We start from the raw sequence: 17,298 nt of genomic DNA, 5'->3' as shown, positions 1-17,298 counted from the left end.
GGAGACGGTTACAAAGGGAGAGAGGGATGTTGAGAAATAGTTGAGGTGATCAACCAGGGGATCAGGCTGAGCAGGAAAAAGAAATGCGTCCAGGAGAGGCTGACAGATTGAAAATTAAATGTAAGAAACTTACAGCTACCAAAAGGGAAAGGGGGGACTTCCCTGGTGGCGCAGTGGTTAAGACTCCATGCTCCCAATGAAGGGGGCCCAGGTTCAATCCCTGGTCAGGGAACTAGATCCCACACGCATGCTGCAACTAAGAGTTTGAATGCCACAACTAAGGAACCTGCGAGCCACAACTAAGGAGCCTACCTGCCACAACTAAGACCCAGCACAACCAAATTAATGAATTAATTAAATTAAATTAAAAAAATTTTTTTTTAAAAAGAAAGGGGAAGGTGGGGAGGGATAAATTAGGAGTTTGGGATTTATATATACACACTACTATATATAAAATAGATAATCAACAAGGACCTACTGTATAGCACAGGGAGGTCTACTCAATATTCTGTAATAGCCTATATGGGAAAAGAATCTGAAAAAGAATGGATATATGTATAAGTATAACTGAATCACCTTGCTGTACACCTGAAACTAACACAACATTGTAAATCAGCTATACTCCAATATAAAATTAAAAATTAAAAAAGAAAATGAAACATAAGAAATAGGAAAATTTGATGGTAAAGATGAAACAGAGGGGGTAGCTGTGAAAACCTTTGTTAAGATCGCGGAAACATCCATGTTGGTGCCTTAGAGAACCATTCAGTGGAACCACAGGGCTTCCGTGAAGCTTGAAGGTGCTGCTCCTCATCAAAAGCCCAAGGTTGACAGAGCCTTGTCTAAAAGAGATTTCTGAGCATTACTTTTGTCCAATAGAATGAACCCAACAATACTCACAGGGACCCACACGTTTTCAAAAGAATTGTATTGACAGGACTCCTGCCAGGTTGGATTGTAAAGGACAGAGACGGTACAAAATGAAAGAGGTCTTTGGATGCCTAAACGTCTACAGGCAAGAAGTAGGCAGCAAAAAAATACTCAGCTGCAAACATAAGCTACCTTTATTGAAAAAGGAAGGATAACTCAGAAGGTTAAGACCAAGAGCCTCAAGGGCAGAGCCAAGAACCACAGAGAATGATTCCTAGGCCATGAGTCCAAATCAAGGATCTGTCAACATGTACTTTGCTAAATTTCAGAATTGCTGTGAACCAGTAACTCCTATGCATATCCTGATTGAAAAGGGCAAGCTATGACAATTACGCTATGCCTAACCCAATATGTGGAATGTATGTGAGCGTGTGTGTGCGTATGGTTGGCAGGGAGCAGATAACTCTCTCTTTAGTTCACAGGTCTTCAGGTAGAGAGAAGCTTACTCAAGGAGTTAAACACAAAGAAACACACCAGAGGATCATCAGCCCCACATGTACCTGTGTGATGAGGATGATGAGATTCTGGATTTCCAGCTGATGCTGTAATTGGGTGACACTGTTCAGTGCTTTGTGGTGAGTATATTTTACATCTTGGAGGGATGTGCATCATTAAAGGGCCAGAGGGTGAACTATGTAGCAAACCTCTGAAATGTCCCCAACCATTCTTGCCTCCTAGTAATTATGCCCTTAGACAGAACCCTCCCAAACTGAATTACGGTTGGCCGTGGGTCCAGTGGGATGCAGCAGAAGTGACAGTGCGTGACTCCTGAGGCTAGATCATAAAAGACGCTGCAGTTTCCACCATGATCTCTCTCTTGGATGGTTGCCACAATGTGAGGACACATAAACAGCCTTGCAGAGAGCTCCACATGGTAAGGCAATGAGTTCTTCTGCCCATAGCCACCAGCAACCTTCCAGATCCCTAGTGAGCAGATCCACCAGGCCCAGGTGAGCCTTTACGATTCCTGCTCTAACCAATATCATGACTACGACCTCCTGAGACTCTGAGCCAGAGCCACCCAGCTAAGCCACTTCTGAGCGCCTGTCTCACAGAAATTGACTGAAATGATCAATGTTTACTATCACTTTAAGATGATAACGTTCATAGTAATTATTATTCAGCGACAGATAGTGAATGATAAAAGTGAAACGGATTTTGTTCCTTGGAGTTGAAGACAATATGGCAAAGTCAAGGGCGTGGCATGGTTTCCACGTGGATGTTGAGGTCTCTTGGATGGCGGTATGACCTGGAATAGGAGATTACACTTGCTAAGTTCACAAATTCTTCAGTCAGTCTGGCTGGCTGGTCGCAAGGAGGTCAAGGTTAGTAAAAATGAGGACAAAGAGCATAGTGAAATAAACTTCAAACAATATTGACCCCCCCCTTTTATTTTACAAGGGCGAAAGGTTAATTCCAGTAATGAAATTTTGTGCCTCCCAATACTTATTCACTTTGAGTTTTGTTCCTTCACAAATATAACAGCAATCATAAAGACAATAAGGATAAAAAGTCACACAAGCTCAACTTTTTAACACATCGTGCACTCTTTTAGATCTGACATAGTTTAATATTTGTGGATAGGTGAATGGAATAATCACCCAGTTATAGCATCAGCAACACTTATATTTTCTTGCTTGAACTGATTACTCTGCTGTAATCATTTACATAATACTATATGTTCTTCATAATTTTTATTTAAAGTAATTCCTTGAATGAATGTAGAATAATTCGCTTAGCTCGTCTCATATTGCTGACTTTGACTTTGACTTTTTACCCAATTAAAAATCATGCTGTGTAGAGAGCACCATCTTAATTTTGAGTTAATTCTTCATGAAAATTTTTCTTGGGTGAAATTACTGGGTCAAAGGCCCTTGGCCATTTTAAACAGTAACAAAGCAAGTTTATTCCTCTCAGTCTAGACTAAGAATGAACTATGAGATGCTATGGGGATTAACTAAAATGGGAAAGACGAAAAAGAGAGCTGGGCATCAGAAAATGACTACCTGCTAAACTGCTATGCCACAGATCAAAGGTAGAAACCATGTGACCTTTGTTGGACCAAAGCCATTAGTATCACTATGCTCAGTATGTAGTTGGGGAGCCTTCTTATATTTCATCTCTATAAACTGTCTCCACCCTTCCAGTGCCCCTCCCATCATCTGATTGGTCAGTATTAATCAGAACTTAAGCCACATCCTACAGGATACCAGGATACCTGTACTGGACACAACTTACAAGAAGAGAGCTTGCACTTGGCATCAGACAGGCATCATGCTGCAGTGACACCTGTTATCATTCTGCCTGTGAAGAAGAGGACATGAGCTGAGGAGGGTAGCAGGTAGCCTATTTTGAATATTAAAGAACCAGCAAAGCCAGATGCAGACCTCAAAATTCATGTCTGTTCTTTCAGTGCCCATCAAGTTTGTGGGGCTTAATGCCTTATAATCAAAACTAATCCACATCACTTATTGACTCCTTTCCAAATTAAAAAGAAAAATAAATGTTTCATGTCAAGTTTTTTTCTAGTGTCGATTTTTTAATGTTGGGTCAATTTTCCCATCTTTCTAGCGAGTATGATTTTAAGTATACGTTAGCACCTCTTATCTCATGCTTAGGACCAGAAAATTCCTAAGTGTCAGAGGTTACAAGCTGGTCTGTTGACATGTAGATCTTAGTCTTTGGTCTAAGAAGATTAAACACCCTTTTCCCCAACACTCCCTCCACTAAGTGAGAAGAAGTCTTCTTCTCATTTTGTCCTTCAGACTAGAGGTGCCCAAAGAGTACTTTGAATGACTGTTCAGATTCTGCAGAGGACGCTCCCCAGTCCATGAAGGAGTTCGCAGCTTGGCGTGTGACCTGTGTCACACGTGAAGGACGTGTGGCGTGTGACCCACAGAGAGAAGCACGCAGCCTGCCCTCCCCCAGCCTGGTGAAGCCCCCTCTTGGGCTGTGCTACCCCCTCCAGTGTGCTTCCCACAGATTATGAGCTCATTTGTTCTACTGTAGTTGTTTATTGCTTCCAGTGTTTTGAAAATAACAGATGTGTCCTTTATTGAAAGTTGTCTGGTTTTAAGCCCCTTAATTATTTTTCAGTTGGATCAGCTATTTTACATTAATTAAAACACATACACACACACACACACACACACACACACACACACTACCATGGCACGTGGGGCCTCAGTCTTGTGCTGTAAACTCTCAGAAAGGTGAAAATGCTGAGAAGGGTTACTGGTATCCTGGAATCATCTTCACAAACAGCTGTGATGGTCTGGCAGAGAACTTCCCACAGGCACAGATGCACCAGCTACAGCCAAGAAAAATGCTGCCGTGGATGCAGAAAATGCTATGGCTGGAAATAATACAAACCTAACAGCATCTCCTGGAAAACCCCAGGAACTTGTAGCCAGAGGACACAGACGTGGGGCATGTGCATGTGTACCGGCGGCAGGGCGAGGGGAAATGGTCGTGTGGTAAGGAGACTGAAGGATGCTCTCTCTCAAGTGTACCAGAGCCCGAAGCTGGCTTATCATCAAAATCAGGAGTATCTACTGAGTCTCTCGAAGCTGTGTGGTACCATCAGAATCAGAGATCCTGGCTGTGCCATCAGCTTTGCTACTGAGTGATGATGCAACCCGGCCACTCTGGCTCTTCCCTGCTTCTGCAACTGATTTCAACAAATACTGATTCAGCTTTCACTCTAGGGGTACAATCCTGAAGAAGGCAGGTATTTTTATTTGATTTTTATTTGTTCCCCCTCAAAAAAAAAAAAAAAAAAAAACTGGATCAGTGTTTGGATATAAGGTTTCACTCCTACATTTTAATCATGTTTAGAAGAGTCAGACGTAGAAAGAGATGAAAAAATGTGTCAAAGGGAAAGAAGCCATAAGTTGGACAGACTTACTGCACTACCTGCATTTTAACTGAAGAAGTAAAAAGAGTAATAACACATGTACTATATAGCTAGGTAGGTGCCTGCCCAATTAGTGTCTGTTACGCCCCTGCCCCTTCACTATGGGCTCCACGGCGGGGAGGACCAGATAAGCTTGGTTCGCTGTTACTTCCCCAAAACCTTGCCTTGTGTCTGACACATCATACATATACACATTCCATCAGCACAGCATATATTTGTTGAATAAATAAATTTTATATTAAATAAAATAACTTGAATACGGGTAGAAAAAGCAGCCCAAGGTGTTAAATCTTGTCTGCCCTGAGACTTTCTTCAATGTTTCTTCCGACTATTTCTGTACCATCTGCACTAGTAGGAAAGAAAGGCCTAGGGACCCTCTCAGTATCATTTATTATACTTATGTTGCACCTATCACCTTGGTACTGTATCTAGGTCAGCAATTTCCTAAAGTTTGTTTCATAATATCCCGGAGTATCTCTCTGGGGCTATAATGTCTTAAAATAGTCTCTAAATAAAATTAAGTTTCATACCACTTAATTTTTTAAAATAAACATGGCCCATGAAGGGAAAGCCTTATAATACCAAGAATATAATTCAAAAATACATTACCTGGGAAGTTGGAAACCAGAGACCTATGTTCATTCCAAGGTAATACCAATTCATTTATTTGTTTATTTTTCCAACAAATATTTATTAAATACTTACTTTGTGTCAGCCAATATATGGGGTTCCTGAGCTATAATGATATACAGCCCTAGTCCTTGCCCTACTAAAGGAGCTTGTTTAAAGGGCAGTGTGATGGGGATACAATAGGGTATCAAATCCAAATATTCCAATCCAGCATTTCTTGGATGTCAACATAAGTTATATAGAGTGTGTTATCCTATATTTCTTACCTTTTCCTGATGGCTCTATTCCTCATAATGAACAAAACCTAAGGAAGACTCTGATATAAGCAACCCTGTATCTCCTGAGTCTTAAAGAACTTGCCCTGACCCATGGATTCTGTTCTGTAGCAAAGACTCTGAAATTCAGGTGACCAGACCAGTCAACCTTTGGTTAGGTACCTGCAGCTTCTGACTCTTTGCATACCTCAGAATCAGGTACCTAAAAGCCCAACTAAACATCCCCATTAGTCAACCAAGTTCTTCCCCTGAATACTTGTATTTCTTCCAAGCACACCTAGGTCAAAAATCTGGAAATATTTTTGATGCTTTAGGATATCAGAAAGAGCATAATCCTTGAAGTCATAAAGATGTGAATTCAAATCCCAGCTCTGCCACTGGTGTACACTGAGTAATGTGGCTAGATTTCTCCTCCCATAAAAGAACGGTAGTTCTAACCTCTTAGAAGTGTTATGAGAATTAAATGAGAACACATAGAAGGCTCTTAAAATAGTGCCAAAGACAGTGAAGTTATTCAATAAATGTTCTTTCCTCCATTCATATAATAATGTAAGCCACTATGATAATATTATGATTTTGACTTTACTCACTAAAAGTATGCAAACAATGGCATTGTTCTCCATATATTTTAAGATGATCATGCACTTAAAAATCATGCCATGATAATAATTAAAAAATGACTTGCTTTAGTGAATGGTGCAAGATAATGGTGTGATTCTCTGGGCTGTGAATGCCTGGCCAGTGATACTACCAGAGGGCTACCTGCAGGTGTAGATCCTAACAGATCATTGCAGAGACAAGACAGTGATCTTACTGGTAATGCAGAGGCTGTCATGACTGTCAGTCATATGTTTCATAGACATATGTATATATACATATATATGCATATATATGTATATGCATATATATTTAAACAGCCAGCAATTCTTTGACAAAATTGAAGTAAAATGCAATATTGCAAGAATATTATGCAGTAAGACACGTATTTCCATCATTAATCCAAATGGAGTCACCAATGTGACTGATCAGATTGCAAAACACTGACGGATCATGTTTCTAATGGGCAGGGTTCTGGTACATTCAGATGTCATGCACTTGAATGGGATTTCTTCCACTCTGTGTTCAGGACTTGGTAAGCTGAGCCCTTGTGCTTTTTTTTTTTTTTTTTTCAGGCTCTGTCTCTCCCTGCTTGATAATGCTGGTTATTACTTCCAGTTGCTGAACCACATGGCAAATAGCAAATACTTGAGATTTACGTTCAAAAGGAGGAAGGAGGCCCCATTAAGGACATGCACACCCCAGCTTAACTCTACCCGATTCTGCTTGGGATTCGCTGGGAATTGGAACAGCCAGTAATAAAGTGATACTTCCCACTTCATGCCCTACCATCAATCCTCTGACATCTCCCTCTGAGGAGCGATTATAGGAAGGGCAAAATTGGGCATTTCTGGGTTCGTCCCGTCTCACCCTGCTCTCACTTATGACATCACCGTCCATCTTATTGGTTGTTCTGGCCTTTCGAATAGCAAAACTGGGCCTCAAACAGGAAGCCAGATCCTAGGAACAGAACATTTATTGTACTAACGATGGAAGAGAAAGGTTATCACTCGGTTTGCAATTCAAGATCACAGCCAGATCTTTCCACCTGGAAATATTTTCAGAAATTGCACAAAAGTTATTAGTGGCATCACAGAATTTTCTTTCCTGAAAATGTTTTTCCAAAGTAGATTATCCTTCCCATCTCCTTGCTCAGGTTAGAAGGACATAAGTACTTTTCTTCCTGGAATCAAAAGGAAAACTCAAATTTCTGTACCAGAAAACAAAATATGACATGAATTGATCACACACGTTGGTCTAACGTCTTACTCCACATTCCTCAGAATGGGGGTGTCTTCCTGAAGTTAAACCATAATTGCTGCCACGGAGGTTCCTCCATTCCTCCATGTTCGTATTAAAAGCAGCCTTAAAAATGCCCCATTGACGGGGGCTTCCCTGGTGGCGCAGTGGTTGGGAATCTGCCTGATAATGCAGGGGACACGGGTTCGAGCCCTGGTCTGGGAAGATCCCACATGCCGCGGAGCAACTGGGTCCGTGAGCCACAACTACTGAGCCCGCGCGTCTGGAGCCTGTGCTCCGCAACAAGAGAGGCCGCGGTAGTGAGAGGCCCGCGCACCGCGATGAAGAGTGGCCCCCGCTCGCCGCAACTGGAGAAAGCCCTCACACAGAAACGAAGACCCAACACAGCCAAATAAATAAATAAATAATAATTAAAGGTGCTAATAATTAAAAAAAAAAAAAAAAAGCCCCATTGTGCCACAGGAGCATCTACATGACATATAGGGACACAAGATGTTTGTGTGTCACTTCTATCTTGCCACAAGGTCAGCTCATGTTCCAGGAGACAAGAAAAGACTCTTTTTTAGGCAGAAGGTCTTTGCAACATAGTGTACAATGTAGATACTGTTTTTGTGTTATGTTCTCCCACTGTGATCACCTCACGCTAAGTGACCTTTGTAACTCAGTATCTACTCTGGTCTGGGGACTGAAACTTCACTTGTCTATTCTGTCCATTGTTAATATTCACTACTTTTCAAAACAGAGTGTGGGTCTGCAGAGGTCGTAGAGCATGTAAGCAGATAATTTAATGATGGAAAATGTGTACCTGTGATGGGTTTTCTCTCTCTGCCAGTCCAATGTGCTCCTGGCCCATCTCTTAAGACTTTCTTGTCAATCCAAGAATTACAGCTGGAGTTTTCCAGAAGTCACTAAAGTTGCCCCTTGCTACGTTTGTTTAGAGGCTTTTGCCTGCCTGCTTTGAACTTCGAGAACATCATCCTACTGCCCACCTGCAGCCTCTTAAACTTGTTCATCCTGGTACTTGGACTCAGCCTTCTCCTGTGCCTCCCTTCTAGCCAGGCCTGACAGCAGCCAGGCCATGAGTTCAGGGGCAGCATGATTGCGTGGGAGGTTGCGATGCCAGTCAGTTAAGCTGACTTTCTTTTCGCTATTACTGAGGCAGCAGCGAGCACCTACGGTCGGTAGACGGCACCCAGCAAGCGCCCAGGGTCTGCTGCTCGTCGCTGGAAGCCGAGCTGCGTGAGACACTGCTGGGGAGAGCCACACATGACTCGGTCTGGGAAATATACGGAGGCTTAAGGGCCCAAGACAATAAATAAGCATGTGCAAGTTAACACAGTACAACTTTAACAAATAAATGTGGGGACACAGAAAAAACAAAGTGGGGCAATCCTCCAGAGAGTGGGAGTTATAAACACTCACTAGAGGCCACAGTGGAGAAACTAGGCTGGAAGGAGAATTCACAAGCGAGCTCACTGAAGTGAAGGAGCCCTCATAAATATTCAGTGCAAACAGAACAGTGATTCCCAGAGGAATCACAACCCCCCGGATAAGTGTTCTTGGGATGACCGGCAGGTGTACACACAGAGCGTTTCTTTCCACCAACTGTCTTCACACTCTCACACTCACAAGGCCACGCACACCTTCTGAGGTTGACCAGTAAACCCAGACTTCGTGGAGTGTTGCTGTATTTTAGGGACTGCACACTTGCTTACAGGAGAAAGAAGCTAGAGATTTGGACTCAAACTCCTTTTAAGCCAAGGCCACTGGACCCCGGGCCCAGAGTACCAGACACTTCATTCCCAGTAAGCCGTAAGAGCCGACTCACGGGCCACACTCCATGAAACCCGTCAGCACAAGCCTTTGATGGAGATGAATCATAGTTGACAAATGATTAAAATATGGTTAATGGTGATATCAAGGTACTTGAGGCTCTGAAGGGGAACTTTGAACATGAGATCTTCCCAGACCCTCCAGAGTCTTAAGCACTTGTCAGCTGATGTTTTTTAAAAGTGCATTTGCTTTATCCGGTACCCATATAACCTTTCTCATCTCCTGCGCTCTGTTTCCCTGGCAACCATTTAAAAGTCTGCAAAAGGCACTGCTGTCTTGAAAAGAAAAGGACAATGGTCTGCAGTTTTCTCTCTTTCTTCAGGGTTTTCCTCCATCTTCCCAACCACTTTCCTGGCTCTCGGAAGCTTTGCAGGCTCCAGAGCCGGCTCCCCTCAGATGCACAGCTGTGGGGTAATAAAGGAGGTGGGTGCCGGCCGGCCTGGTAGAAGCCGCTTCTTTGAGATGATAGTTCAGGGTCAGCTCAAAGGCCCTGTGGCTGCGGTGGAACAGTACTTAAAGCAGAAATACAGCCACAGACGCTTTCAGTAAGGCTCCCATCCTGCCTTCAAACCGCTCATCTCAGGAAGAGACTCGGGTAGAAGGCAGTGATGCTGGCGGCCAGCTGCCGGGATAAGGGAGCCGGCTCCTGGAGATGGAGGACGCAGAGACTCTGGCCCCAGGGACAGCTGCATAAACCAAGCAAGAGTGGCTGCTTCGAGGGGCCACGGAGCCCAGCACCTTCACGTTTGTCCTGCCTCCCCCTCACCTTCCGTGAAGTTTTTTTACTAAGAGAAAATGTCATTGTCTCACCAAAGCCATGTTCCTCAGCTCCAGGAAGCATACAGGAGAAATGTGATATTTTACAGGACTCCCTGTCACACTCGGAACAAAGCCGCAGCTAACAAAGGTCAGAGCATTTGCTATTCTTTTTTTTTTTTTTTTTTTTAAGATTTTTTTTTTTTTTTCTGATGTGGACCATTTTTAAAGTCTTTATTGAATTTGTTACAATACTGCTTCTGTTTTGGGTTTTTGGCCCCGAGGCATGTGGGATCTTAGCTCCCCGACCAGGGATCAAACCCGCACCCCCTGCATTGGAAGGCGAAGTCTTAACCACTGGATCGCCAGGGAAGTCCCAGCATTTGCCATACTTGAACTGATCACCAAAGACCCTTTTCTACAGAAGGACAGGCAGATAAGAGGCACCAACAGTGTGTCAGGAATTGTGTCAAAGGGCGTCACAGCCATAGCATTTGATCCACAGACAACTCTGTGAGTAGGTATCCTTCCTATCTGTACTTGCATTCACTCCACCCACCCACCCCCTGACTCTCAGAGGTAAGTTGTTCGGCCGGGTCCATCAGCTTCCTGGAGCTGCTTTCAATCCCAGGTCTGTCTAAGTCCTTGGCATCCCCATCAAAGAGGTGACACGGCAGAGATGGCCAGGGATTGGGATGAGGTCTCTCACGTAAGACAGATCTGGATTAGTAAGTCTTTTGAAACCCGCCCATCTCAGTAATACTGACCTAAGAAAGAGGATCCCACAGAACCTCCTTCTGACTGATTTTATTTCAATTATGTAGCATCACAGAAGTAGGTTTTTAAAATGTTTGATTCACGAGTATGTATTAAGGTCTTCCGAATGCTTGGCACCCTAAGAAATAAAAAAGGAACATGAGATAAAGTGCTGCCCTTCAGGGCAGGTGTAGATCAAGCCCTGTGGACCCTCCCTGGAAGTCTCAGGGCTGGGAATGCGTATCTGCTCTTGAGTAGGGCACTTGTGACCTTGGACCGCTTCTCTGAGCTTTAGTTGCCACACATATGAGATGAAAGCAACACTAAATCCTTCCACAAGTTACTATGAGGATTAAGTGAGACAATGTAAGCACAAAGAATGTCAGATAATAAAGTAACCACTACTATTAGCTTATATTGTAACTGTGGTGGTAATAATTAAAAAGGCAAGACATAATATGATGAAGTTCTACAGTAAGAGGCTTATTTTACAAAACCAGCAGCGAAAGAGAGATGAATGTGGGCTGATGTTCAGGACAAATTCATAAAGGCATTGAGTTTGACCTGGGATGTTTAGATGTAGAAAAGAAAGGTATTCCAGGTGACTATGGAATTCATGAGCAAAAGGGTGAAGCTTAGAATAAGTAGGTTTAGAGATGCCAGTTTGGTCAAAGGAGAGTGGCCCCATGGGACGGTGGAAGGAAAACACGCTGTACCGGGAAGACGGGCTGGTACTGGGAGGTCTTACAGGTGGCACTTGTTCCCATAGACAAGGTTAGTCACTGTAGCTTCTTTGTCAATTGGATCCCAATAGGGAGGACCCTTGGTGACTCTAGTAATCCGAGGAAGTCAGCACTCCCAGTTACAGAAAACGTTGGGACCACGAGCGCCCAACGGGAGCCGATGCAGGCGTGTGCAGTCAACCTGATGCATCTTCGGTCCTCAAACTTCTACGTTTGATGACATCTTTTACTCAGTGACACAGTGAAAGACCAACAGGACCTCACAAGAGAGGAGTCTGGGAGGGAGGAGCGTTATAAAGAGATAAAAAGATAACTAGATCAACCTAGATAATAAAGAGGTATTCTGTCAAGAATTCCTTCTCAGAAGTAGATTTTGGTCAAACTGAGGCTACAACATGCTGTCTTGATGACTTAGTGATATTTTAGTAAGATTAGTAAGCAAGTGATTCAAGAGTGTGTGTCTTTCTGCACCAAGCCCTTACCTTATTCCAAGAGGTTCTATTGTAGCCATCCTATTAGTATTTTCCCCCCTCCAGCTGCCTGTTTTTTTGTTTTTTGTTTTTTTAAAGAGACTGAAAGAAAAAGCGAACCTGAGATTATTCAACACTGTTTCTTCCAAAAGTGTTATCAGTACAGAATGGTGTTAGGATGGGATTAATACTTAGGGTATTGTTAAAACACTAACACAAGGTTTTGGAATTCTGTTTATTTCAATGAACCATGTAGATCCAGCTCCTGGCTGGCTTTATGGAATCCTGTTGGTTTATTGCATCTCCTTCTCTTTCTATACCCTCAATCATCTCAAATATTTTCAAATGCCTGATATCTACAGGGTACTATTCTAGGGGCTAGAGAGATGGCAATGACTACAACAAACTCCCCAGCTTCATGGAACCTTCCTTATTCTGGGGGACTGAGGTTAAAAACAATAAAATGAAAATGTGTTTGTCGTGCTCTGGAGACAAATAAAGCAGGGGAACAGAATAGAGTGATGCCAAGGGCCTGAGTTCGGACTGTGCTTGGGTCAAAGCAGAGACCAGGTGGCCGAAGGAGAGAGAACATTGCTGAGAGAGAGAGGAGGTGCAGATGCATCAGAGAGTAAGGAAGGAAGGGCTGTAGGGCCTGGCAGCCCAGTGCTATAACTCTGGCTTTTACTTTGAGGGAAATGGAAAACCACTGGAGAGTTTTGAACAAAGGAGAAATAACGAGCAGCTCTGTGTTCTACCAGGATTTCTCTCCTGCTCTGTTGGGAGGGTCTATGCTGAAGGGGATTATGAGTGGAAGCAGGGAGGCCAGATAGGAGATGACCACACACTCCAGGGGTGAGACTATGGGACCCTGGACCAGGGTAGCTGAGGTGAAAGAGCCGAGACGTGTAAAGATGCTGGATGAATTTTGGAAGTAGAAATGGTAGGACTTGATGGATTAGATATTTGGATATATGATATAAAAGAGGGGTCAGAGATAGAACAAGCCCATTGGACCTGAGAAATAAGAAGAATAGAGCTTCTGCTGAAGGAGACAGGGAGACGGAAGGAGAAGAAGGCTGACGGGGTATTTGACTGGGTGGTAGAGGTATGGAAATCTAGACACCCAAGAGGTTAGCTTTTGACAAGTTTGGAAAACCTGTTAGACATTCACATAGAAAGTGATGGAGGCAGTTGAATATACAAGTTTGGATTTCAGGAGGGACTTCAGGGCTAAATCTATAAATGTGGACATCCTCAGCATACCAATGGCATTTAAAATCACGACACTGGGTGAAGCCCCCTGGGGACTTGCAGAGAAGACAAGTGAAGAGAATCAGAACTGAGCTCTGAGAACCCCATGTCTGAGGACTAGGAGGTGAGAATTCAGGAAAGAAAAGCCAGGAGGAAAAGCAGGGGCTTATGGTTGATGTTCCAGAGACCAAGTCATGAAAGTTTAAAAAACTGAGTAGGGAAATCATGTAAAATGGGACCATGGGGTTTGGTAAAGTGGGAGTCATTAGTGTCATTGTCAAGTGCAACTTAGGGAAAATGACAGAAATGTGTTATGGGCTGACGCTTGTGTCCCCCAGAAATTCATATGCTGAAACCCTAATCCCACCCTGTGATGGTATTAGGAGGTGTTAGCAGATGGGGCTTTTGGGAGGTAATTAGAATTAGGTGAGGTCACAAGGGTGGGGTACTCATGATGGGATTAGTGCTCTTTGAAGAGATGGTGGGGTGCATGTGAGGACACAGCAAGAAGGTGGCCGTCCACAAGCCAGGAAGAGAGGCCTCACCAGGAACAAAATCAGCCAGCCTCCAGAACCTTGAGAAAATAAATTTCTGTGTTTGAGCTGCCCGGTCACTGGTATTTTGTTATGGAAGCCTGAGCTGACTACTATAATATGGAAGCTGGATCTGAGTATGTTTTAGAGAAAAACTGGAAGAAAGAAATTGTAAATAGCAAAGACAGAAAATTCTCTTTAGGAGTTTTTCTATAATGTGGAGCTGAGATGTGGAGTGGTAGCTGGAAGACAGCTATGAGGTCAGGAAAGGTGTTTCAAGATGGGAGATATTAGCACATGTGTCTGCTGAAGGGAATAATCCAGTACAGAAGGGATACTGATGATGTAGGAGGGGCAGGAGACAGGATCCAGAGCACAGGTGAAGGCTCAGCCAATGATTAAAACCAAAGCCTTTTGGGGATCATCGATTCAAAGAAAGGAAGGCAAAGGACTGGGCTGGAAGATTTGGTGGCAAGGGTGCGTGCACACTCTTTTGCCATGGCAGCCACATTCTCAGGGAAATGGCAACAAGCCAAGAATGAGGAGGGAAAGGGATTATTGGCGATCCGAGCATCATTTTATCGAATTCCACTTATGCATACACGCTTATTTGTCTAGCAATGGATTTGAATATTCTGTACAAATCCATGTACAATGTTTTAATGAAAAAAGGAAAATAAGAGATGTTAACCTGCTGAAACAATAATTCTGCCTCGCTGATGGATACCCACCTTGGCAACACAGAACGTTCTTTGCAAGGAAAAGTCTGAGCCCGTTCTCCCTCCCGTCCTCCCAGGCTGGCCCTAGGAGTGTTAACACAGTATATCCTAAGCTTCTGAAGGGATAATTCACATTCCTTCTGAGGGCAACATAATGGACCAAGCAGCTTTAGCAACCCACCAGTTGCTTAGAAGATAGAGCACACATTCTCAAGTGCCATCTCTTTGCTGGGGGTCACAAGGCAAGAACAGAACCAGAGCCTGTTTGTCCAGTTGGGGCCAAAATCCAACCCGCATATGCCTTCCTTTACCAAGCACAGCTCCTCTACCTCACCTCCTTCTGGGGCCCCCTTTTCTGGCTGTGTCTGCACTTCCCTTTCTGCATGTCTGGGTACCATTCACGGAGTGGTTCCTGAGATGCCCGGCGTGTTCCCTAAGGCGCTCTGACACAAAACCGCAGCTATGCATCTGGAAAAGGGGGCACAGTACAGATAAGAGTCCACATTCTTGGTGGTGAGCACTTAGAGATGGCAGGATATAATACAATCCGCAAAACTCGGGAGAGGTCAGTCAAATATGAGATTCATTGTCTTGTTATCTGTGGACCATGGGCTGAGGATCTGCTTACAGCATGAGCGTCTATTTATTGAGCACTCCTTTTTTGCCCTTTTTCCTTCTTTCTTTTGCCAGGAAAGCACTTCAAATCCATGATCTCATTTAATTTTTCACTCCAAACTCGAGAAACGGAAATTATTAACCCCATTTTCCAAATGGGGAAGCTGAAACTTGGAGAGGTGGTATAACTTGGCCAGTGTCAGGCAGCTGTGAAGTGGCAGAGCTGGAATTAGACCAAGTTCGGTTCGCGTTGGAAGCCCTAAGCTCTCAGTCACAGCTCACCTTCTGAGTCTGTGCGCCTTCCACCGAATGTTGTTGATTCAAGCTGGGGTGTGAAAGAGGAGCTCTGGGCAATACCTGAATTGCTGGAGGTGGAGGGTCCCCCAATCCTGTTTCTCAGCGTCTGTGCTGACAACTGTTAAGAGGAGAAGCCAACTGTCATAGAAGCAAAGCCTGGTGGCGCCATCTCTGCATTGCAGTGGGCAGAGTGGGAATTGGGCACGCGGTCTACACAACCCACACGCGCGCACAGCATTGAAAAGGCCCACGATGCTGCAGAACAGTACCTCCCTAGAGACAGGATACTGGCAACGAGCGAGGGGCTGAAGAGCTGAACCGAAGGGCTGCAGCCTCCAAGCAGTCTCTGTGTGATCAAGGATTACGTGTGCGTGGGGGAGGCGTGTTTCTGTGCAGTTTGGGTGATAGATTGGCTGTGTTAATTAATTGTGCATTTTGAAGTTTGTTACCACTTCACACCAAGCAGCTCCTTAAAATAAAAGAGAGAGAGAAGCAAAACAAAAAACCGAATCTAATATTCAGCAAACATTCTGCACCCAAACAGCACATCTTTGTCTGAAACCTTAGTTCCGAGAACCACTTATAGTCTTTCATCAACGCATTATAATATTAATCAAGACTCATAATGCAGAGTGATTTGCATGCCAACAAATATATTTACACTGTAAATTGTTCGCTGAGGAGCCTTAGAGAGACACGCAATTCACTGCCATGGAACTGAATAGGAAGAAAAGTCCCCCACTAAAATCCAGAGAAAATAAAGAATCTGTACGACCTGATCCTCTAGAACCTTGGGTAAGAGATTCATTAGCATTCTCTCTAATTCCTTACAAAGAATTTAGCTCCCAACCTACTGAATGCATTAAAAAAAATCAGCTTGGGCTTCCATGGTGGCGCAGTGGTTGAGAATCTGCCTGCCAATGCAGGGGACACGGGTTCGAGCCATGGTCTGGGAAGATCCCACATGCCGCGGAGCAACTAGGCCCGTGAGCCACAACTACTGAGCCTGCGCGTCTGGAGCCTGTGCTCCGCAACAAGAGAGGCCGCGATAGTGAGAGGCCCGCGCACTGCGATGAAGAGTGGCCCCCGCTTGCCACAACTAGAGAAAGCCCGCGCACAGAAACGAAGACCCAACACAGCCAAAAATAAATAAATAAATAAATTTAATTTTAAAAAAAAAATCAGCTTCACTGTAAAGTTTGGATGGGATTTTGTCTTTTTCCTGGTATATATTAAATGATTTGTGTCATAATCACAGCTTTTACAGGAAGACAGAGATTAGACCGGTAGACGGATGGGCAGATACCCACCTTCCTGAGAAGTACCTGGGAATTTCGTTCGGGTCTCTTGACTGTGCCTTGTTGACGTGACCTTCTGACATGCATCACATGTGTCTGCTTCTCCCTGGTCCCATCACTGCCTCTGCAATCATGGCCACTAACCGTCTCCCTCAGGGACCACTGTACAAGCTGCCTCACCTGCTCCCTGCATCTACTCTTGACTTGTGTTCCAGTGTCATAACTTATAGCACCCAAATCCCATTTATATGATGTGAGACTAGCTTGTATAATAAATGGCATGTCACCCTCCTTACAAGTCTCTCCATCCTGTGTCCCACCTGCCCTTCCTCATCCCCCACCTCACTCTTGGCCCTTCTCACACTCCACTTAGAGGTCACCCTCTTCCCCTTTTCAGGCTTCCAGTCTGCCTCTGGGAC

The 17,298-nt window shown here is 44.1% G+C and overlaps 1 protein-coding gene across 4 annotated transcripts in view; it reads right to left on the bottom strand.

Moving 5' to 3' along the window:
• The window catches only part of OPCML (opioid binding protein/cell adhesion molecule like), a 1,230,378-nt gene that overhangs the window by 302,333 nt on the left and 910,747 nt on the right, over positions 1-17,298 (bottom strand). The gene's annotated exons all lie outside the window — the stretch shown is intronic.

Source organism: Balaenoptera physalus, assembly GCF_965194825.1.
Source record: "Balaenoptera physalus genome assembly, chromosome: 10".
NCBI classification, from domain to species: domain Eukaryota; kingdom Metazoa; phylum Chordata; class Mammalia; order Artiodactyla; family Balaenopteridae; genus Balaenoptera; species Balaenoptera physalus.
The sequence above is the reverse complement of the archived record's forward strand: the minus strand, read 5'-3'. Positions and strand labels throughout refer to the sequence as shown.